This window comes from Lepus europaeus, chromosome 20, assembly GCF_033115175.1.
Source record: "Lepus europaeus isolate LE1 chromosome 20, mLepTim1.pri, whole genome shotgun sequence".
NCBI classification, from domain to species: domain Eukaryota; kingdom Metazoa; phylum Chordata; class Mammalia; order Lagomorpha; family Leporidae; genus Lepus; species Lepus europaeus.
Window position 1 is genome coordinate 50,027,361 of NC_084846.1, and position 21,382 is coordinate 50,048,742.

The 21,382-nt window shown below is 42.4% G+C and overlaps 1 protein-coding gene across 5 annotated transcripts in view; it reads right to left on the reverse strand.

The window, feature by feature from the left end:
* Positions 1–21,382, reverse strand: part of C1GALT1 (core 1 synthase, glycoprotein-N-acetylgalactosamine 3-beta-galactosyltransferase 1) — a 42,164-nt gene extending 20,782 nt beyond the window's left edge. Inside the window, exons 1-2 of one of the 5 annotated variants that reach the window (XM_062178291.1) lie at positions 21,239–21,382; positions 12,857–12,962 (exon numbers count right to left, since the gene is read on the reverse strand). The gene's annotated coding sequence lies outside the window, so the exon portion shown is untranslated. Of the gene's footprint in view, positions 1–12,856; positions 12,963–20,729; positions 20,831–21,162 lie in introns of those variants that run through there. The other 4 variants (XM_062178290.1, XM_062178294.1, XM_062178292.1 and 1 more) reach the window with 4 other exon arrangements.

Here is a 21,382-nt window from a genome sequence, read left to right on the forward strand (position 1 = left end):
CCACACTTACTATGATCTTTCTTCCTGGCAGCAATTACCACTTCCTCTATTCGCCAACCCAGCAATCAGGAAACTTTTTCTACAGAGTACCAAAGTAAAATACTAAGTTTCTCTGGGGTACATGGTTTCTGTTGCTGCTGCTGCTGCTGCTTTTTAAGCAACCCTTTAAAAATGTGAAAATTTAGGATGAAGAAGGTTGGGCTCAGCGCAGTTTGGGGACCTCTGGGCCATAACTGGCCTGCATCTATTTTTGTAAATGACGTTTCATTTGAATACACATCAATGCCTCGTCTCTTATGTACTGACCATAGCTGCTTTTGCACCACAATAGCAGAGATGAGTAGTTGCAACACAGGCAATCATCCCACAAAGCCTTACCTGGACCCCTACTGTAAAAATCTAACCTCTGCTCTAAAACCCCGACTTCGCTGCAGTGCTGGATGTAGCTTCCCCTGTTCACTTCTTTTATTGTTATCCCACTGGACTACAAGATCCAGGGCAGGGTCTTCAGGAATAGGCAGGATACCTGAGACATAATGGCTGCTCAACACATGCTTAACTGCTGAGCCGATAATTACTATGTGGTAAAATTTTTAAGTTCCTATTAAATTTCTATGAATGATCCTAAATCTGTAGTTTCCAATTCCCCAAGGTACTTTAAAAATTGTCTGCAAAGGGCGGTGCTGTGGCGCAGCAAGTTAAAGTACTTGCCTACAGCTCCGGGAACCCAGCTCCTTGCTAATGACCTGGGAAAACAGAAGATGGCCCAAGTCCTTGGGGCCCTGCACCTGAGTGGGAGACCCAGAAGAAGCTGCTGGCTTCTGATCGGCTCAGCTGCAGCCACTGCGGTCATTTGAGAAGTGAACCAGTGGATGGAAGACCTCTCTCTCTGTAACTCTTTCAAATCAATAAAATCTTAAAAAAAAAAAAAAAAGCTAAAACTCCATCACCTGCCAAATGCTGTCCACAAACTATTTCAGGTAAAATTTAATTTCAATTATGTACTTCATTAAAAAAGTTAACAGATAATCTGCACACTGGCACAATTCAAGACAAAGCCTGTGTTCTTTCCATTATGTCTTAAAACTCTCCACCCAACCACCAGTGGAGCACAATGAACAGTGTAGGGGCCTGGGAGACATGAGCCCCCAAATCAAAACTGTGATGAAATATTTTATAAAGACAAAATCCATAAGATAACAATCACTACCACCACAATGAACCAAAATAACTTCACATTGTTGTTATTTCCTAAATGGCTGACTGGATTCTACTGACATTTAATCAGGAAAACTGAACAAAATGTGAAAAATATTTGAAGACCCTGTAAAGATAAGAAGGCAGTGACAATTAATGGGGCAAAACCTTTAAGAGGCAAGTCAGGAGAGGGGGACTTGACTCAGCACAGCTCTGCGCAAGACAATTACTGATTGCAAAAGAGCGAAGAGGAGATGAGCAGCAATGAAGCTGACCAGAAATACAAATTAAAACAGAGACTGGGTCCTGACAGCACCTAGGCTTTTAACTGAGGATCCTGAAAGGTTACAACCTATGAATAAGGGTGAAATAAAAACTGATGAACCCTCTCAAGAGCTTAAGCTTAGGATAGAAACATCTCAACAACTGACTGATTACTGGGATAGCGTGCTCTAACCCAGCTGCAAAAATATTCTCCAGGAGAACTATACAGAACAGGGGTGAGGAATGTCTGGCCTGGGGGCCATGTGAGGCCTTTGAGATCGTTCTGTCTGGCCCTGTCAGGCGACCACAGGCAGGACTCAAAATTCAGTAACTCTACAGCAGGCCCATTTTTAACCTGATGATTTTGTGTGGCCCACAAATGATGTTATAAGTATCTAAATGGCTGCTGGCAGAAAAAAATGATCCCCTCCCCTGATTAGAACTTCAAATTATCACTATAATTTTTGTGTATTGATAATAAAAAATAACCAAGCATCAAGTGTGACTGAAAACAGCGGAAAAAGTTGCCGATAGAAAAAGTCAAGGGCGACTCAGGATAAAATCTTTTCCTGTCACTAGTCTTGAAATAATTGTTCTTATGGCCTGAGTTGTGACAGAGCGCAGTAAGTCTCCACCCGTGATGCCAGCATCCCATAGGAGAGCACCAGTCTGAGTCCTGGCTGCTCCACTTCCCACCCAGTTCCATGCTAATGTGCCTGAGAAAGCAGAAGATGGACCAAATACTTGGGTCCCTGGCATGAGGGAGACCTAAATGAGACTCCTGACTTCAGTCTGGCACAGCCCTGGCAGTTGAGGCCATTTGGGAAATCAGTGGATGGAAGACTGATCAAATTTCTCTCCCTTACTCCCTCTTTCTTCTAATTCTGCCTTTCAAATAAATAAATAAATAAATAAATAAATAAATCTTAGATAATCACTCTTTTCTTGGCCATTTAAAATTGTTTGATTAAATTAAGAAGTAGGCACAGGCTGCATAGCTCAAAGAAAATAAAATACCACAATGAAAACCAAAATCCCTAGGTATCCCATACGCAAACAGTTGAAAAGACAAAGGTCTAACCCTACAAAATAGAAGCAAGACCTCAGTAGAATATAGTAGTTTTAGTACCGGAAGAAGAAAATTACCAATATAGCACTTCTTCACCCAGCAAAAATATCTTCCAAAAATGAACTTGAAAAACATTTTTCAGAAAAATAAAATTTGAGACAATTCATCACTAGCAGACTTATCCTAAAAGGAATACCAAAAAAAGAGGCAGAGGAAATTTCAGAGGTATGAAGAAAGACAGCTATAAAAAGGATATATGAATAAATAAATACAAATGAATCCTGGTTATATAAAACATTTTTAAAAGGTCCATAAGATATTAACTTTAAAGTCAATAACAACTCAAATGGATCATTAAAATATGCAAGGACAAAAGTTTTAGAAAAAAATTAAAAATAATTGGTATCTATAGCTAGGAAAAAGTTCTCAGAGTTGATGCCAAAAGGAGAATTCATAAAACGGAAAAAAATTTTTTTAAAGATTTATTTTATTGATTTGAAAGAGTTACACAGAGAGAGAGAGGCAGAGAGAGGTCATCCGTCTGATGGTTCAAGGCAGGAGCCAGAAGCTTTCTCTTGGTCTCCCATGTGGGTGCAGAGGCCCAAGGACTTGGGCCACCTTCCACTGCTTTCCCAGGCTATAGCAGAGAGCTGGATCGGAAGTGGAGCAGGTGGGTCCCGAACCAGTGCCCAAATGGGATGCCGGGGCTTCAGGCCAGGGTGTTAACCCGCTGCGTCGGCCCCGGGAAAAATTTCTAAACTACAGTTTTATCAAAATTAAAATCCTTGCTTTTGTGAAAGATCCTGGTAACAGGATGAACAATCTATAGATTGGAAGAAGAATGTACAAACCAAATACCCAAAAGGGAACTAGCTTTTAAAAAGCAAATGAGCATTTAACCTAGTGATTAACATGCCAGTTAAAATGAGCAAGTCCAGTTCCATCTCCTGACTCAGCTTCCTGCCAGCAGACTATTGGAGGTGCAACTGGGTTCCTGCCACCCTCACGGCAGACCTGGATTGAGTTCCTGGTTCCCAGCTTCAGCTTTGCCAGGCCATTGTGGGTATCTGGGTAGTGAACCAGCAAGTGGGAGCTCTCCCTTCAAATAAATAAAACCAAAACAAACCAACCAACCTACCTCAAAAGCAAAACCAAAACAAAACCCCAAGAAAAATGTAACTAAAAAGTGGCAAAAATATTTCCTGACATTTTACCAGGTATATACAGATGACAAGTAAGCACAAAAAAAAAAAAAAATTCAGCTTCATTCTTCACCATTAAGAAAATGCAAATTACAACTATGAAATACCTGACACACATGTAAGGTTGGCTAAAGTAAAAATTTGTGACACCATCAAATGTTGGGGAGGATACAGTGAAAATGGGTCAGAAAACATTGTTAATGGAAATGTGATATGGTGTGTAGTCACTGTGGATCAAAGTAAGCACCCAAATAAAAAATGTTTTAACCCATTAAACAAACTTAACTTCTTATCAAAGTGGGGAAAATATTAAACAAATTTGAAGGCTATGACCCTAATTTGTTGAAGCTCTCCATACCTACCTATCCCTAATCTGAATAGTGGTCTTGGAGACTGAGTCACAATTTAAAAAAATTAATAGATCATTTATCCTCTCAACTGATTACAATATTTTAATGCACATTGCAGACATCAAGTCATACTATCCCCACATACTTCTATATTCCTCCCTGCAGACATAAACATCTTATAAGCCACAATGCCATGAACAAATTCCTAACATAATTAATGCTTTGAACTCATCCTACCTGATCTGTAATCTAATTTGTCCAACAGTCTTCAATAATCAACAGTCCCAATAAGCTCAATCTTTTTACAGTTAGTTTGTTCAAATCAGAATTCAAACTGTATTTGCATTCAGAGAAAAAATAAAGTAAAACTTTAAATAACAAATAGATATTAAAAATGAAAAGCTAAATGAAACATATTCCTCTGGGGAAAAAAAAAAAGCTATCAAAGTTGACTCAAAAAGTAAAACTTAAGTAGGTAAGTAACTTAGAAAATAAAAATTTTAAGTGCTGTAATAGAGCCAGATTTCTAAAGTTCAGATTTTTCTTGGATGGAATCTATCTTTTCAAAATAATTTTTAAGGGGCCAGCGCCGTGGCTCACTTGGTTAATCCTCCACCTGCACCGCTGGCATCCCATATGGGCGCGGGGTTCTAGTCCCAGTTGCTCCTCTTCCAGTCCAGCTCTCTGCTGTAGCCCGGGAAGGCAGTGGAGGATGGCCCAGGTGCTTTGGGCCCTGCACCCGCATGGGAGACCAGGAGGAAGCACGTGGCTCCTGGCTTCGGATCAGTGCAGTGCTGGCCGTAGTGGCCATTTGGGGAGTGAACCAACAGAAGGAAGACCCTTCTCTCTCTGTCTATAACTCTACCTGTCAAATAAAAAAAAAAAATTAAAAAAATAATTTTTAAACCAAATTATTCTAGAAAAATAAGGAAAACTTAACGAATTCTTTTCTTTGATTCTAACATCTAACAAACAGGACCCTTCCCCAATACTCAGCATTGAAAACCTCAATCTAAATCTCACTCCAAAATATCAAGACTATCAAAGAGAATGCAGGGCAATTATTAGTTATTTTCTTAGGCTGGCTTCTCTGGAAACACACTCATGGTGAGGCACTCGTGTGGCAGTGATTGATTAGCGAGTATTCCTTGGAAAAACCTGGAGGCAAACAGGACAGGAAAGGCAATGTGATGATCAGCAAGGGTAAGGGTTCAGTGAGGGTCCAAGGAGGGTACTTTTGGCTCAGTCCCTCAGGGGAGCTCTCAGAGTTTTACTCATACAGATTAAGGGCTGCCCTTAGGAAACAAATTTCCCATACATTTCCACAGACTGTACACTGGCAATGCAGGCTCTGGATTTGTAAGCATGGTCATCCAACAGAGAATCTTAGAAACTACATGTTACATATGAGCACAAATCAGGAAGGAGCCTGAGAGTGCCAAGCAAATAGAGGCCTGGAACAGAGAAATGACATAATTTGCTGCAGTGAGTTTAGAATAAGGTGAAAGTTAAAAGAAAAAAACCTGTCTGGGGAATAGGCATTTATAGTAGTGGTTAAGAGGCCTACATCCCACCAGAGTGCCTGCATGTGATTTCTGGTTCTGGCTCTGGTTCCTGACTCAAGCCTCCTGACAACACAAACCCTGAAAGGAAGCAAGCAATGGCTTAAATAGTAGGATCCTGCCACCCATGTGGGAGACCCAGATTGAGTTCCTGGCTCCTGGCTCAGACCCAGCTCAGCCCCAGGCACTGAGAGCATCTGGCGTGTGAACTAGCAGATGGAAGCACGTTCTTTCTTTGCTTACTAAATAAAAAGAAAACTAAATCTTTAAAAACAGGAAAAAAAAAAAAAAAAAAAGATCTGAACTAGAATAGCGGCTAGGAAAGGTAGGCAGAGGTACCAAAACCATGACAGAAGGACTAAGTTCTAATATTCCACAGCACAGTGGGATGACTATTCCAAAATCATGTATTATGTACTGTAGGGAAGAACTAGAAGAGAGGTGTTCAGAGGTTCCATAGAGAAATGGAAAAGCGAATTACCCAATTTGATCAGTTTATGCTGTATACAGTCACTGAGTTATTGCTTCCCACCAGATAAAAATGTTCAATTACATGTTAATCAAAAATTAAAGGGAAAAAACCATGGTTTGGATTTGCACAATGGAACCCCCAAAAGATTGAGCAATGAAACACTCAAGTAGATCATCCTACAGTTGAAGATCACCGGTGATCAGCCCCAGCGACATGTGCTGAGATTAGTTTTTCAGTATCTACTCTGAATTATGAAAAGTCAGCTAAGAATCATCACTTTAAGAAAAAGCCATTAGGGGCCGGCGCCATGGCACAGCGGATTAAAGTCCTGGCCTGAGGTGCCGGCATCCCATATGGGCGCCGGTTCTAGTCCCAGCTGCTCCTCTTCCGATCCAGCTCTCTGCTACGGCCTGGGAAAGCAGCAGAAGTTCGCCCAAGTCCTTGGGCCTCTGCACCCACATGGGAGTCCTAGAGGAAGCTCCTGGCTCCTGGCTTCAGATAGGTGCAGCTCCAGCCGTTGCGGCCATCTGGGGAGTGAATCAGCTAATGGAAGACCTCTCTCTCTCTCTCTCTCTTTCTTTCTCTCTCTAACTCTTTCAAATAAATAAAATAAATCTTTATATATAAAAAAAGAAAAAGCCATTAATAAGAATAACATGGTCCATTTAAAGCAACTTGGAAGAGTCTGCACAATGTCACAGAAACTTACGCAAAAGCTACCATTAATATCATGACTGAGATGCAAGATGACATATAATCACATTCATAAAATGATACTAATTTTCTAAATATCAGAGAACAAAAGCAACTTGCACAAATTAAAATATAATAAAATTTAAAATCTCAATAGAACTTTTATAGTTCAGATAAAGAAATCTCCCTGAAAGGAAAAAGATAATGGGAAATTTAAGAAAATTTGTTAAGATCAGTTTAGACATCTAGATGAAAGAGAGGAGAGGCCGGTGCTGTGGCACTGGCACCCCATACAGGTATCAGTTCAAGTCCTGGCTGCTCCACTTCTAATCCAGCTGCCTGCTAATTTGCCTAGGAAAGAAGCAAAAGATAGCCCAACTGCTTAGACCCCTGCACCCACATGGGGAACCCAGAAGAAGCTCCCCGGCTTCTGGCTTCAGAATTGTCCTGCTCTGGCTGTTGCAGCCATTTGAGGAGTGAACCAGATGATAAAAGATCTCTCTCTCTCTCTCTAACTCTTTAGAAATCAATAATCAAATATTTCAAAGATGTTCCCACATTAAAAGAATCCTATGAAACACAGCACAGCAAATAAGGAGACCCATAACACATAACGAAATTAGAGAACACGTCGGTCCAAGGAACTATCCAATAAGCATTCAGAGAAAGAGACAAAAGGCCACATACAAGAAATAAGGAATTAAATGGTGTCAGGCTTTTGCACAACACAAAACAATGGAGGAGGTGCCAGTGTTGTGGTCAGCAAGTTAAGCTGCTGCCTACGCTGCCAGCATGCCCTATGAGTGTCAGTTTGTGTCTCACCTGCTCCATTTTGGATCCAACTCCCTGCCAATGAGCCTGGGAAAGCAGTGGAACACAGCAAAAGTACTTGGGCCTCTGCCATTCATGTGGGAGACCTAGATGGGGATCCAGGCTCTTCGATTCTGTCTGGCCTAGTGCTGGCCACTGCAGCCAATTGGGGAGTCAATCAGCAGATGGAAGGTATCTTTCTCTGTGTCTCTCCCTTTACGCTAACTCTACCTTTTAAATAAATCTTTTAAAAAAATGTAATGAAGGAACCCTTCAAAATGCTGAGGAAAATTATTTCCAATCTAGAATTTAATACCCAGCTAAACTATTAAACAAGTGTGAGGGAAGAATAAAGATATTTTAAAGACATGACAGATTTTAGTTACCCCATTATTCAATGTATCTGTTTTAAAGCACCCCAAGACATTCAAAAGTCTGGAGGCTGAAAAAACATTCAGAATGCTATCTGTATATATGAATTATAAAATTTAAAAGTCAAATCTAACATAATTTAGCACGTAAAATTGGTAACACTGAGAAAATTACTAGTCAGGATATCCTTTTTTTTTTGACAGGCAGAGTGGACAGTGAGAGAGAGAGAGAGAGTGAGAGAGAGAAAGGTCTTCCTTTGCTGTTGGTACACCCTCCAATGGCCGCCGTGGCCGGCGCACTGTGGCCGGCACACTGCGCTGATCCAAAGGCAGGAGCCAGGTGTTTATCCTGGTCTCCCATGGGGTGCAGGACCCAAGCACTTGGGCCATCCTCCACTGCACTCCCGGGCCACAGCAGAGAGCTGGCCTGGAAGAGGGGCAACTGGGACAGAATCTGGTGCCCCGACCGGGACTAGAACCCCGGTATGCCGGCGCTGCAAGGCGGAGGATTAGCCTATTGAGCTCCGGTGCCGGCCAGGATATCCTTTTAAATTATTTATTTCCATCTTTTCTTCAACTTTCTGCAAGCTGTTACCTAAATTTCTAAAATTTTATTGTTAAAAAAAAACATTTACTTATTTATTTGAAAGGCAAAGAGGCAGAGGTGGCCGGCACCGTGGCTTAACAGGCTAATCCTCCGCCTTGTGGCGCCAGCACACCGGGTTCTAGTCCTAGTTGGGGCGCCGGATTCTATCCCAGTTGCCCCTCTTCCAGGCCAGCTCTCTGCTATGGCCCGGGAAAGCAGTGGAGGATGGCCCAAGTCCTTGGGCCCTGCACCCACATGGGAGACCAGGAGAAGCACCTGGCTCCTGGCTTCGGATCAGCACAATGAGCAGGCCGCAGCAGCCATTGGAGGGTGAACCAACGGCAAAAAGGAAGACCTTTCTCTCTGTTTCTCTCTCTCACTATCCACTCTGCCTGTCAAAACACACACACACATACACACACACACACAAAAGAGGCAGAGGCAGAGAGAGAGAGAGAGGTCTTCCATCCACTGGTCCACTCCCTAGATGACCCAATGGCCGGAGCTGCACTGATCTGAAGCCAGGAGCGTGGAGCTTTTTCTGGTCTTCCACGTGGGTGCAGGGCCCAAGGACTTGGGCAAACTTCTACTGTTTCCCAGGCCAAGGCAGAGAGCTGGATAGGAAGTGGAGCAGCTGGGACTCGAACAGGTGCCCATATGAGATGCCAGCACTGCAGGCAGCAGCTTTACCCACTATACCACAGCACTGACCCCTCTAATAATCTTAATAGCTTTCTATATGACTTGCTACTGTTTAAAAAAAACATAATTGAGAAGGGTAAATATTCTCTATAAGCATGTTCCCTTCTTTGTCTTCAAAATGCAGGTGGCTTTTACTCACCAACTCTTAATCTAACGAACTCTTAATAAAAACTAAATTATGAAAAGTGTCTAGATATAATATGCCTTCAAGTATTTGCTAAATAGGAGATTCACAGCCAGAAGTTATAATCCTAAAAATAAAAATGAAAATTATACAAACTAAAATATACCCACTAAGGAGATGATATAATCACTAAAATTTTTTTGATAATTGTAATATGGAACATAGTTAGAACATAGCAAAATCTTATACATAATATTATTTCAACTATGTGCATTTAACAAAGCTATCCTGGGGCTAGTGCTGGGGTGCAGTGGGTTAAGCCAACACCTACGGGGTCAGTATCCCTTATGGGCATCAATTCAAGTCCTGGCTGATCCAATATGGGTGTCAATTCAAGTCCTGGCTGCTCCTTTTCCAATCCAGCTCTCTGCTATTGCCTGGGAAAGCAGCAGAAGATGGCCCAAGTCCTTGGGCCCCTACACCCACGTGGGAAGACCGGGAAGAAGCTCCTAGCTCCTGGCTCCTGATAGGCGCAACTCTGGCCATTGCAGCCATTTGGGGAGTGAACCAACAGAAGGAAGACCTTTCTCTCTGTCTCTTCTTCTAACTGTCTGTAACTCTACCTCTCAAATAAATAAAATCTTTAAAAAAAAATTAAAGGATTGGGGCCAGTGATGTGGCATAGGTAAAGCTGCCTACTGCAGCGTCAGCATCCCATATGGACACCACTTCAGGTCCCAGCTGCTCCACTTCTGATCAAGCTCTCTGCTATGGACTGAGAAAGCAAGTTCTTGGGCCCCTGCATCTGCATGGGAAACTTAGAAGCAGCTCCTGGCTTCAGAATGGCGCAGCTCCTGCTGTTGTGGCCATCTGGGGAGTGAACCAGATGGAGACCTCTCTCTGCCTTTCTGTAACTCTGTCTTCCAAATAAATAAATAATCTTAAAAAAGAAATCAAAGGAGTGTCACTACTTTAGGTTTTTCAAATCTCAATGTTTGGCTTAACAGAAAACAGCTGGATCTGGGAATTCTATATCTCCTCCTGCATTCAATTTGTTGGATATCACATATCATGTAGTTTCTAGAAAACCTGACAGTATACTTGTGAGATAATGAGTGAAAAAAAGTCAAATGACATCTTGATACTAGTATGAGTAGTTCTGACTTTATGAACCTACAATGGTCTCACAGAGACCTAGGTTTCTCTGGACCGCAACTGAAAATCGTTTCATTAATACGACCCCAAAATTTCCCATCTGAAAATACTGAATGGTGACTGCTAGCTTGAGGATCATGAAATTAAACAGAATGGAAACTTGAGAATTCTTTGGAAACTTCAACTTCCACGTCCCACAGAAATAAGGAAGCATGTTTTTATGTTTCATTCGATTTACATTCAATTTCTTAACGTAAGCTCTAACCAGGCATGGAAATCCAGTCTGAGTGTTGGCTATTATGGAGTACATGTGAAATGAAATCTGTATGTCACTTTCTACTCTCCCCCGTCTTCATTTTGATATAATAAAGTGGTGTAACGTATCACTAACTTTGGATATCACAGAAGCAAAAAGTATCTGTGGACTCATGGCACACTAGTAAGCCATTCTCACCTTTTGATCTTCTGAACTTGGTATTGGTGGGAATATTGGTATTTTTTTAAAAATGCAATCACAGTTTGAGATTTATACCCTTGATTTTAAACTTGACTGCAAGCTTTTTGGGAATCTTTTCGAAGGAAGGTGTTCCTGTGCTGTTGGTTGAGTACTTTTTCACATGTCAAATACAGATGCTCTTCCTCGTACATTGGAATTCCCTCCCAATCCTAAGTCAGAAAAGCACATTTAATACCCCCAACACACCACTGCAAAGTAAAAAAAAACATAAAAGTGAACCACTGTTAAGTCCAGATGCTCCGTGACTTTCTATCAAACTCCTATCAAGTTTTCTATCAAAGTCACAGGCAAATGGGGACCATCTGTACTGTACTAGGGAATAAGGAAATACTTATTGGTGTATTTTCTTGTTTATAGGATAAGCTCCCAGAAGGCAAAATATATCATCTGCATAGTAACATTCAAGAACATTATAACTGAAAAATATTAAATGTGATGCCCTGATAATGAAAGAAAATAGCTATAGAGAAGGAAATGAGACCTTAAGGCAGGAAGTGGGAAGAAAACAGCTAGAGAACACAGAAAGCAAACAGCAAAATGACAGAAGGGCTTCCTTATTAGTAATTACATTAAATGTAAATGGAATAACCTCTCTATTCAAAAGGCAGATATTGGTCGAATGGAAAAATATCCACCTACATATGCTTTCATTTGTTTCTAAGGACTTTCTAATTTGTCCTTTGATCCATTGGTTAATTTTCTTTAAAAAAAAACAAAAACAAAAACACCTGTATATCAGTCTAGAATATTGCCTTCTATTTTTCTTTTTCTTTCTTTAAAATTTATTTATTTATTTCAAAGGCAGAGTTACTGAAAGAAAAGGGGAGGGAGGGAGAGAGACAGAAACCGATCTTCAATCCACTGGTTCATCTCCAAATGGTTGCAGTAGCTGGGGATGCGTCAGGCCAAAGACAGGAACCAAGAGCCCCATCTGGATCTCCCACATGGGTGCAGGGGCCTCAAACACTTGGGCCATCCTCTGCTGTTTTTCCCAGGTGCATTAGCAGGGAGCTGGATCAGAAGTGGAGCAGTCAGGACTTGAAACGTACTGCAGGCGGAGGTTCAGCCTTCTATGCCACAGGGCCAATTCTGGTTGTTTAATTTTCACAAATTTCTGTATTTTCCGGTTTTCCTACTGTTATTGATTTCTAACTTCATCATGTTGTGATCAGAGAAGACACTTTGTAGCCTATCCTTTGAAATCTATTCAGACTTTGAAGACTAACTTAGTTTATCCTGGGAAATGTTCTTTGTGTACTTGAGAAGCATATGCACAACACTTAGTGGGTAGAAAGTTCTGCATTTGTCTGTTAGGTTTAGTTGATTTATTGTGCTATTCAGATCCTCTATTTCCTTCTAACTATTCATTATTGAAAGTGAGGTACTGAAATCTGCAAGTATTATTACATAACTATCTGTGAGTATGCAATAAAGTGTTAGTATCCAAAATATACAGAGAATTTCTAAAATTCAACAAAACATCAACTGATTAAAAAATGGGCAAAGTACTTCAATAAATATTTCTCCAAAGAAGATATGAAATGACCAATAGCATAAGCAAACATGTTCAATACCACTGCTCATTAAAAATACAAATTAAAACTACAATGAGATGCGACCACGTACCCACTATGATGACCACCATCAAAAATCAGAAAATAAAGTGTTAGAGAGGATTTAGAAAAACTGGAACCCTTGCGCAGTGTTAGTGGGAATGTAAAATGTTTCAGCTACTGTGAAAAACAGTACGGCAATTTCTCAAAAAATTAAAAATAAAATTACCTATGATCCAGCAATTCTACTTCTGGGGGTATACCCCCAAACTTGAAAGCAGGGTCTCAAAGAGATATTTATACAACCACATTCATAGCAGTTGTATTCACAGTAGCTAAAAAATGGAAGCAAAACAAGTGTTCAACAAGTGGGCAGACAGAATGGAATATCCACATGTAAATAATGAGCTATCTTGGGGATGGAACTTAAGTCTAAACACAAAATTCATTTACCTTTTTTAAAATTTTCAATTACTAATTTTTCATTTTTTTGAAGGTACATAGAGATCTTCCAATCTTCCATTGTTATTTCACCTCCTAAATGGCTGCAACAGCCAGAGTGGGTCAGGCTAAACCCAGGAGCCCAGAACTCAATCCAGGTCTCCCGTGTTGGTGGCAGGGAACCAAGTACTCAGCCATAATCTGCTGCCTCCTAGGGCATGCAGGCTGCAGTAGGAAGCTAGATCAGAAGCAAAGGAGCTGGGACCTGAACCTGGTACTCCAATACGAGATGCAGGCTTCTAACCCACTGTGTCGCATGCCCACTCCCCGTTTACATTTCCTACACACACAGGTTGAAGGTAACTTTATTCAGTATTTCTAGTGCACCTGCATTCTGACTGCAACCTGTCACCATGAGGTCAGGTATGGAATTTTCCACTTGAAGCATCATGTCAGTGCTCAAATGTTTCAGATTTGGGAGCATTTCAGACTCTGGATTTCAAATTCAGAGATGTTTAACTTGTAACACCTCCAAATGTTTCTAAGATTTTAATGTTTTTAAAATGAAACAAAAACTGGAAAACATCTTTTTGTATTTTTGTTATCACGAACTGAGATTTTCCAAAAACTCAGAAGCTAAGACTACTATAAAAACTAAATTTATTCTTTGGATAAATTTCTGGCAATGATACTGTTGGCTCAAAGGTATGTTTCTACATAAAATGAGTGTATAAAAATACTAAAAACTGCTATAAATAAAAAGACAAATGATCGACCCAATATAAAAATGGATGAAGAAAATAAGATTCACAGAAACAAAATGTAATGGTCAAGAATGTTCAAATTTCCCATTTAATTCAAGAAAAGTATATCAAATGAAGAGGTTTCTGAAGTTTTTTAATAGCCACATTGACACAGGTATGAGAAAACTAGCACTTAAGCACTCTTTCTCACAGTATTCACTTTCATTCTCTTTTGGAAGGGTGGTTTGCAAGACCTTCTTCAATTTTTAACCCAATTTATCTCAATTACTTCATAATCAAAAGTGTATGGACACAATCAGAGGTATGCCTACATATTTATGACATCCATAATCGTTGAGATGTTTGTTGATGATGAATTAGTGAAAAAACAAAAATGCATCTATACACTTGAATGCTCTGTAAAACAACGCAGGGCCAACACTGTGGCACAGTGAGTAGAGCCACTGCCCAAATGCCGGCATCCCATATGGGTGCCAGTTTCTGTCCTGGTTGTTCCACTTCCAGTCCAGCTCCCTGCTAGTGGTCTGGGAAGGCAGCAGAAGATGGCCCAAGTATTTGGGCCCCTGCCACACATGCGGGAAACCTGGAAGAAGCTCCTGGCTTCAGCCTGGCCCAGTGCTGGCCATGTGGCTATCTGGGTAGTGAACCAGCAGACAGAAGATCTCTCTCTTTTTTTTCTTTTTTTAAATGTTTATTAACATAAAGAGTCTCTCTGTCTTTGTAACTCCAACTTTCAAAATAAAAAAAAAGTGGTTTTTGTTTTACTTTTTTTGTTTTAAAGATTTATTAATTTGAAAGTCAGAGTTACACACAGAGAGAAAGAGAGGTAAAGAGAGAGAGAGAGAGAGAGGTCTTCCATCCGCTGGTTCACTTCCCAACTGGCCGCAATAGCCGGAGCTGCGCAGATCAGAAGTCAGGAGCCAGTAGCCAGGAGCTTCTTCCGGGTCTCCCAGGTGAGTGCAGGAGCCCTAGGACTTGGGCCATCTTCTACTGCTTTCCCAGGCCATAGCAGAGAGCTGGATAGGAAGAGGAGCAGCCAGGACTAGAACCAGCGCCCATATGGGATGCCGGCACTGCAGGCGCTGGCTTCACCCACTGCACCATAGCGCCACCCACCAAAAAAAAAAAAAAACTTAAAAAAAAAAAAAAAAAAGTATAATCATCTATGCTGACCAGGAACATATTTGGTACTTTTCAACACAACCTCTAAAAACTAGACTAAGCTGCACGGGCAGGAAGGACAAAAACTTTTTTCATTTTATAACCTGATGTTTTAGTTTTTTTTTTTTTAAATCAAGTATATATCAACTGTTTTCCTGAAAAAAATTAAAGATACGCTATTTTATCTGGCAAGTGAAATAACATAGTAAAATCTAAAGTGCACTAATTTCCCCATGTTAGTTACCCAGAAAGATCCCTTACCCTTTCTGGAGTTCTCCAAGCTCCAGGTTCACAAACACAAACACCCAAACATTTCCACCTGGAACACAGGTAGCTCAACTTCAACATGTCCAAACTGAGTCAGTACCTTTCTCCCTGAAACCTGCTTATCTCACCTTAATTACTTAATTACCTATTTTACTCCGAGCCACCTCACTGCCTAAACCAGAAATTAAGGACACAGTTCTAATGCTTCCCCTACCCTGACCCCAAATCCAGTTACCAAGTCTTGCTAATTTTATTTCCTAAATATTATTTCAAATCCATCATCTCCTCCTCCATTTGTTTGGCCCACTTGAGACCCTCCTCATTCCCCTAAGCTACTTATCTAACCTGCCTCCCTATCCCAACTGCTATCTCTCTTCCAACTGCTCCCACTACCAGAATTACCTTTCTGGCATGAAAAACTCTAGCTGTATCACTTCAAAACCCTTTCATGGAACCCTCCTGGCTTTAAGACAAACATTAAGCATCTGTGATTGACACGACCACAACACAGCTAGACTCGTTTCCAGCCTCACCTTCTACTACTCCATCCCTTCTAATTTACGCTTCAGCAATCCTGAACTAGCAAGTCGCTTCAGCACACTGACCCAGTCAGCTTGTCCATGGCTACTGTCTCTTCCCTCCACTTCCCTCAGCCTCCTCAAATCTCTTCACCTTGGCAACCACTGATATCGCGAATTGGAAAATTCTGTTTTCTGAGCTGTCCTGTTTACTTTAAGATGTTTATCAGCAGCGTCGCTGGCCTCTACTTACCAGATGCCAGTAGCAGTCCCCCTCATTATGATGTGCAAGAATATTTCTAGACTGCTAAATGTGTCCTGCGGAGACAATCAGCCCCAGTCAGGAATCACTCCGCCAACTTGCTAAACTTAAGTTTCTCATTTGTACATAAACCATCTCAACAAGAATATATAAGGGCCGGCACTGTGGCATTGCGGTTCGAGTCCCAGCTGTTCCACTTCCAATCCAGCTCTCCGCTAATGTGCCTGGGAAAACAGAGGAAGATGGCCCAAGTCCTTCGGCCCCTAGCTCCTGGCTTCAGATCAGCCCAGCTCTGGCCATTGGAGCCATTTGGGCAGTGAACCACTGGATGGAAAATCTTGGGTGTGAGCGCTAATTCTGCCTTTGAAATAAATCAGTAAATCTTAAAAATATATATATATAAAGACTACTTGTACAACTAGTTGATTTTTAGGAGGCCAACTGAGTGAGCTAACTACAGAAGGAGGAAAAAGCTTAGCTTTCCCTACACTCTGCATATTTCAGTCTATACCTTTTCTCACCTCTCCACTACTAGCACCTTGGTCTGAGCCATCCCCTATTTATTTATTTTTGAACTGCTACAATTTCCTTCTTCCTCTACCTTCAGTCCGTTTTCACCAGTGGCCAGAATGATCCCTTTAAAACTGAAATCTGATCTTGTTATTCATTTGCTCAAAACCCTCCATTGTCTTCCTAACCTCACTCAGAAAGCCAAAACCTTAAAATGATTCAAGCAACCATCAAACTACTCCATCCCTTTCTGGTCTCTTCCAACATCTGCTGGTTTTGTAGGTCAAAAAGGGACAAATGGCAGCAACTTCATCAGATGGAAATACAAGCTGTTTCCTACACCATATTTTAATGCAGGACTCCCTGCTATGCCTTAAACACACTTTCTGTTCCCTGCTGGGAACACAACCCAGACAGTCACAGGGATCACTCCCTATTTCAGTTCATTTACCTCTCAAAGGGTCTTCCCTGGTCACCCTTTCCACACCCACAGCACCTATTACCATCTCATATCACTTATTTATTAATCTCATGTACTGTCTTTTCCATCTTCCTCAGTGGTTCTCCAACCTGAAAACGCCTCAGAATTACTTGGAAGGATAGTTACAACAACTTCCTAATCAAGAGATCGGGATAGAGTCTGAGAATTGGCATTTCTAATACATTCCCAACTGACAGAGATGCTGTGGATCCAGAGACCACATTTTGATACCAGTACTTCCAAACATAGGCTTGATGAGGCCAGGATTTTTGTCTATTCACTGTTTTATCACTAAGATAGGGCACACAATGGGCACTGGCATATCTAAGTGGATACCGGTATTTCCTTTGTTCCCACTGTATCCTCTATTTCAGCCTGTCACATGGTGCTACACACTACACTTACTGAACACTGTAAAAGATAAATTACATAGTTGTTATGGGTTACATTGTGAGGTTTTTAAATTTTATTTTCCATTTGAAAGCAGCAAGACAGAGAGAGAGAATCTTCCATCTGCTGGTTCACTCTCCAAATGCCCCCAAAAGCCAGGGCGAGGCCAGGATGAAGGAGCCTGGAACTCAACCAGGTCTCCCACATGGATGGCAGGGACCCAAGTACTCCAGCCATCACCTACTGGTTCCCAGGGTGTGCATTAGCAGGAAGTTGGGGTAAAGCGGAGGAGCTATGACTGGAGCCAAACACTCCAATATGCGACGTGGCATTTAAACCACTGCAGCGAAGGCCTGCCCCTGTGGGCTACATGGTACCCCCCATGTTGAAGTCCTAACCCCAGTACCTAATGCATATAACCTTATTTGAAAATAGACTATCTACAGACATAATCAGGTTAAGCCAAGGTCACCAGGGTGAACCTTAATTCAAAATGACGGATGTCCTTATAAGCAGAAAGCACCCTAAGAAGACAGCCACACAGAGAATTCTCCATGAGACAAGAGAGGCAGGGAATGAAGCGACATAGCTGCAAGGCAAGTGAACAGGAGGAAGCCAGGCAGTGACACCAGAAACCAGGAGGCACGGAACACATTCTCCACCAGAACCCTGAAAGCTGGGCCTGCTCAACTTCATGCTTCCAGACATCCAGCCTCCAGAACTGACACAAAGTCCTGTTGTTTTAAACTGCCCAGTTTGTAGAACTTTATTAACAGCACTTGAGAAAACAAGAACCAAGAATGCAAAGGACTACACCAAGCTGTATAATTTCAAATTATCCAACTTCTACAAGTTTAAACGCCATTTAATAATTTAAGTATGGGCATATAGCTCTCATTGTTAACTAATCAGATCTGTTTCCAAATCAATGTGCCCCATGGGGATGCCGCTGTGGCATCCCATATGGGCACCAGTTCTAGTCCTGGCTGCTCCTCTTCCAGTCCAGCTCTCTGCTGTGGCCCGGGAAGGCAGTGGAGGATGGCCCAAGTCCTTGGGACCTGCACATGCATGGGAGACCAAGAGGAAGCACCTGGCTCCTGGCTTCAGATTGTAGCAGCCATTTGGGGAGTGAACCAGTGGAAGGAAGACCTTTCTCTCTGTCTCTCTCTAACTCTGTCAAAACAAAAAAACAAATCAATGTGTCCCTTAAATGCGCAAAGCAGCTCTTACTACAGGTGCCAGATGATTTATTCAGATTTTGTTTTCTCCCACTTCCTTATAGGCTTCTTTACATCATAAATACCAGTTTATCTAAACATATTTTTCCTTCCAAGATATACTTCTTATCTTCCTACTTTACAGATTCTGGTGTGTTTTCCCTCTAGACACTTGAATTAGATGCAAAATAAAAAGGTAAGTACACACTGGACAAGACTTTAAGATAAAATGCTAATTTCCCCCTTCACAGGACTTTTTTTTTTACTTTCTTTTAAAAGAAAGACCTTAATCCCACTAATTTTGGGTAAAAAAAAAAAAGTGTCATTCCTTTTTCAACCTTGCGGTAAGATGTACACTAGTGTTTCAAGTGTGTTTTAAAAGAAAAGGTAGTTGTATTCAGAAGCTTCAGCTTTTAGGCATATCTGAACTGAACTGCAGCATGAAGCTGTTTATTTTCTATTTAAAGTTGACTTATAACTGCATTGTCACAAAAATTCCAATGATTTTACCACAAAAACTCTAACTTACCATGGTTTATAAAGCTAAGCGATACTCACAATGCAATTTTATTTTTTATAAAAATGAACAAATAGTATATAGCATATACCCAGTGATACACTTTTGTATTTCTATGATTAGGCAAACATTTAATTCATTACATGCACTTCTATGAAAGTCTATGATAAAAACTAAGAATTTCTGGATGGTGACTTTACTTAGAAATATAAATAGTAAAATATTAAAAAGTCTAATTCTGAAAAACTTTAATGGGGCCTGGCATTGTGACAGCGCAGGTTAGGCCACTGCTTTTGATGCTGGCATCTGGTGTTGAAGTGCCCGCCTGTTGGGAGTCCTGGCTTCCTGCTATGTGCCTGGGAAAGCACCAGACAGCCTGAGCACTTAGGCCCTGCCACCCACGTGGGAGACCTGAATAGAGTTCCAGGTCCAGTTTCTGCCGGGTCTGGACCTCCCTGTCGCTGTTGCAGTGATCTGGAAAGTGAGCCTGCAGATGGAAGACATCACTCTTTCTTTGTCTCTCTCTCTCTCTCTCTCTCTGTTGCTCTGCCTTTCATAGAAATAAACAAATTTATATTTCATATAAATAAATAAAACAAAAACCTTAATGGTTAATAGCCACAAAATATTTTTAAATGACACAGAAACACAAATTCTGGACAAACTTTAAGAGGCATTTAATTGCTCCCCACTAGTACTGAAAAATCATTTTCTTTCCCTATGAAGAATTCTCAATGAGTCATAGCTTCCTTACTAAATCACTGTTTTACTTAACATATGGTGAAAAGAGTTAACTGTTTGGTAACTTGAAACTTTATATTCACTTAAATTGTACATCAATATATACCAAGGCTGGCAGGAAGTAAGTCTGGTTTACTACATTAGAACACACAGCCCTCCCGTGCCTAAGTGCCTAAGGCTCCTTACACATTTATCTGATAAGAGCCTGCCCAGCTGTCACCTAAACACTTTCCACAAACTCCCATTGCCACCTTCCAAACTCACACCAGAATTAAACAACTTGAAATTACGGACGACACTTCTTCCCGGCATCTGGACAGAGCTAACTGTGTCCCATGGTCATAAATCAATATATTCCTGTCCCTCACACGCTGGCCTAATTAGTCTTTGACACATTAGCGTCCTAACTTCATACCTATCTTTTAAACTCAGAACGCAATCAGTGCACCGCCGGCGTAAGAGTGTACTCTTAAAAGGAAATACTGTGACATCCACCAATTACTCCGAGAGCAAGGTTACACATGTAATCAACGTTTTCCAGAACGCGTGTTCTTTTTTTTTTTTTTTTTTTTTTGTCGCTGAAGTTGTTTTCAACGACTGGGGGGAGTATACAGACTAAACGGGTGTATTAAGAATCCCCATCCCTAAATTAAAGTCATCATTAAAAGCACGCATTTATGGAGACTCAAAGCTGTGTGCACAACTTCCATCCGCTGCGAATCCCAACACAGTTTGCTGGGGGCAAGGGAGAGGCAAAATAATAATAATAGTAATAATAATAGTAATAATAACAACTCCCTCCCACCTCCCCGCAGAAGGGCCCCGAGACGCACCTGCCCCGCTCACCGGCTCAGCGGCGGGGAGGCTGACAGGCTCACATCGGCGGCTGGCAAACCCGACGATCCCCACGCGCCCCGGCGCGCTCAGGCACTTGTGGAGGGCGGCGGGCGGCTCCGGCCCGAGGGGCTCCGCACCTGAGCCCGCGTCCGCCGGACGCCGGCTGCCGAGCGCGGCCCGGGGCCCGGGGCCCGGACCGCTAGGCGGCCCGACGCGGATCGCGGGGGCCGAGAGGAAGGAGCCGCGGCGGGGAGGCTCCGCGTCGCCCCCCGGGCGACCCGAGGGCACCGGGAGCAGGAAGTGCCCCGCGTCTCCCTCAGGAGCCCGGCGACCCCCGGCCGCGGCCCCGGGACACCTGCTTGGCCGCGCCCGGCGTCGGCCCCACCCGCGACGCCCCCCGCGCCCCCTCCCCACCACCCCGACACTCACGCGAGCCCCGAGCCGGGGAAGGCGAGGGCAGCCCACCCTCGCGCCCGCAGCCTGAGGGCGCCGCCGCCGGCCGTACCTGACCTCAGCCGCAGCTCCCTCGCGCCCCTCCCGGGGGGCGGAGAGGCGGACGGCACGGGACCCGCGCCCTCCGCTCCTCTGGGCAGCCGCACAAGTGGCTCGCGGCCGCTAGCCGGGGCCGCCCGCTGCCGCCCAGATCAGT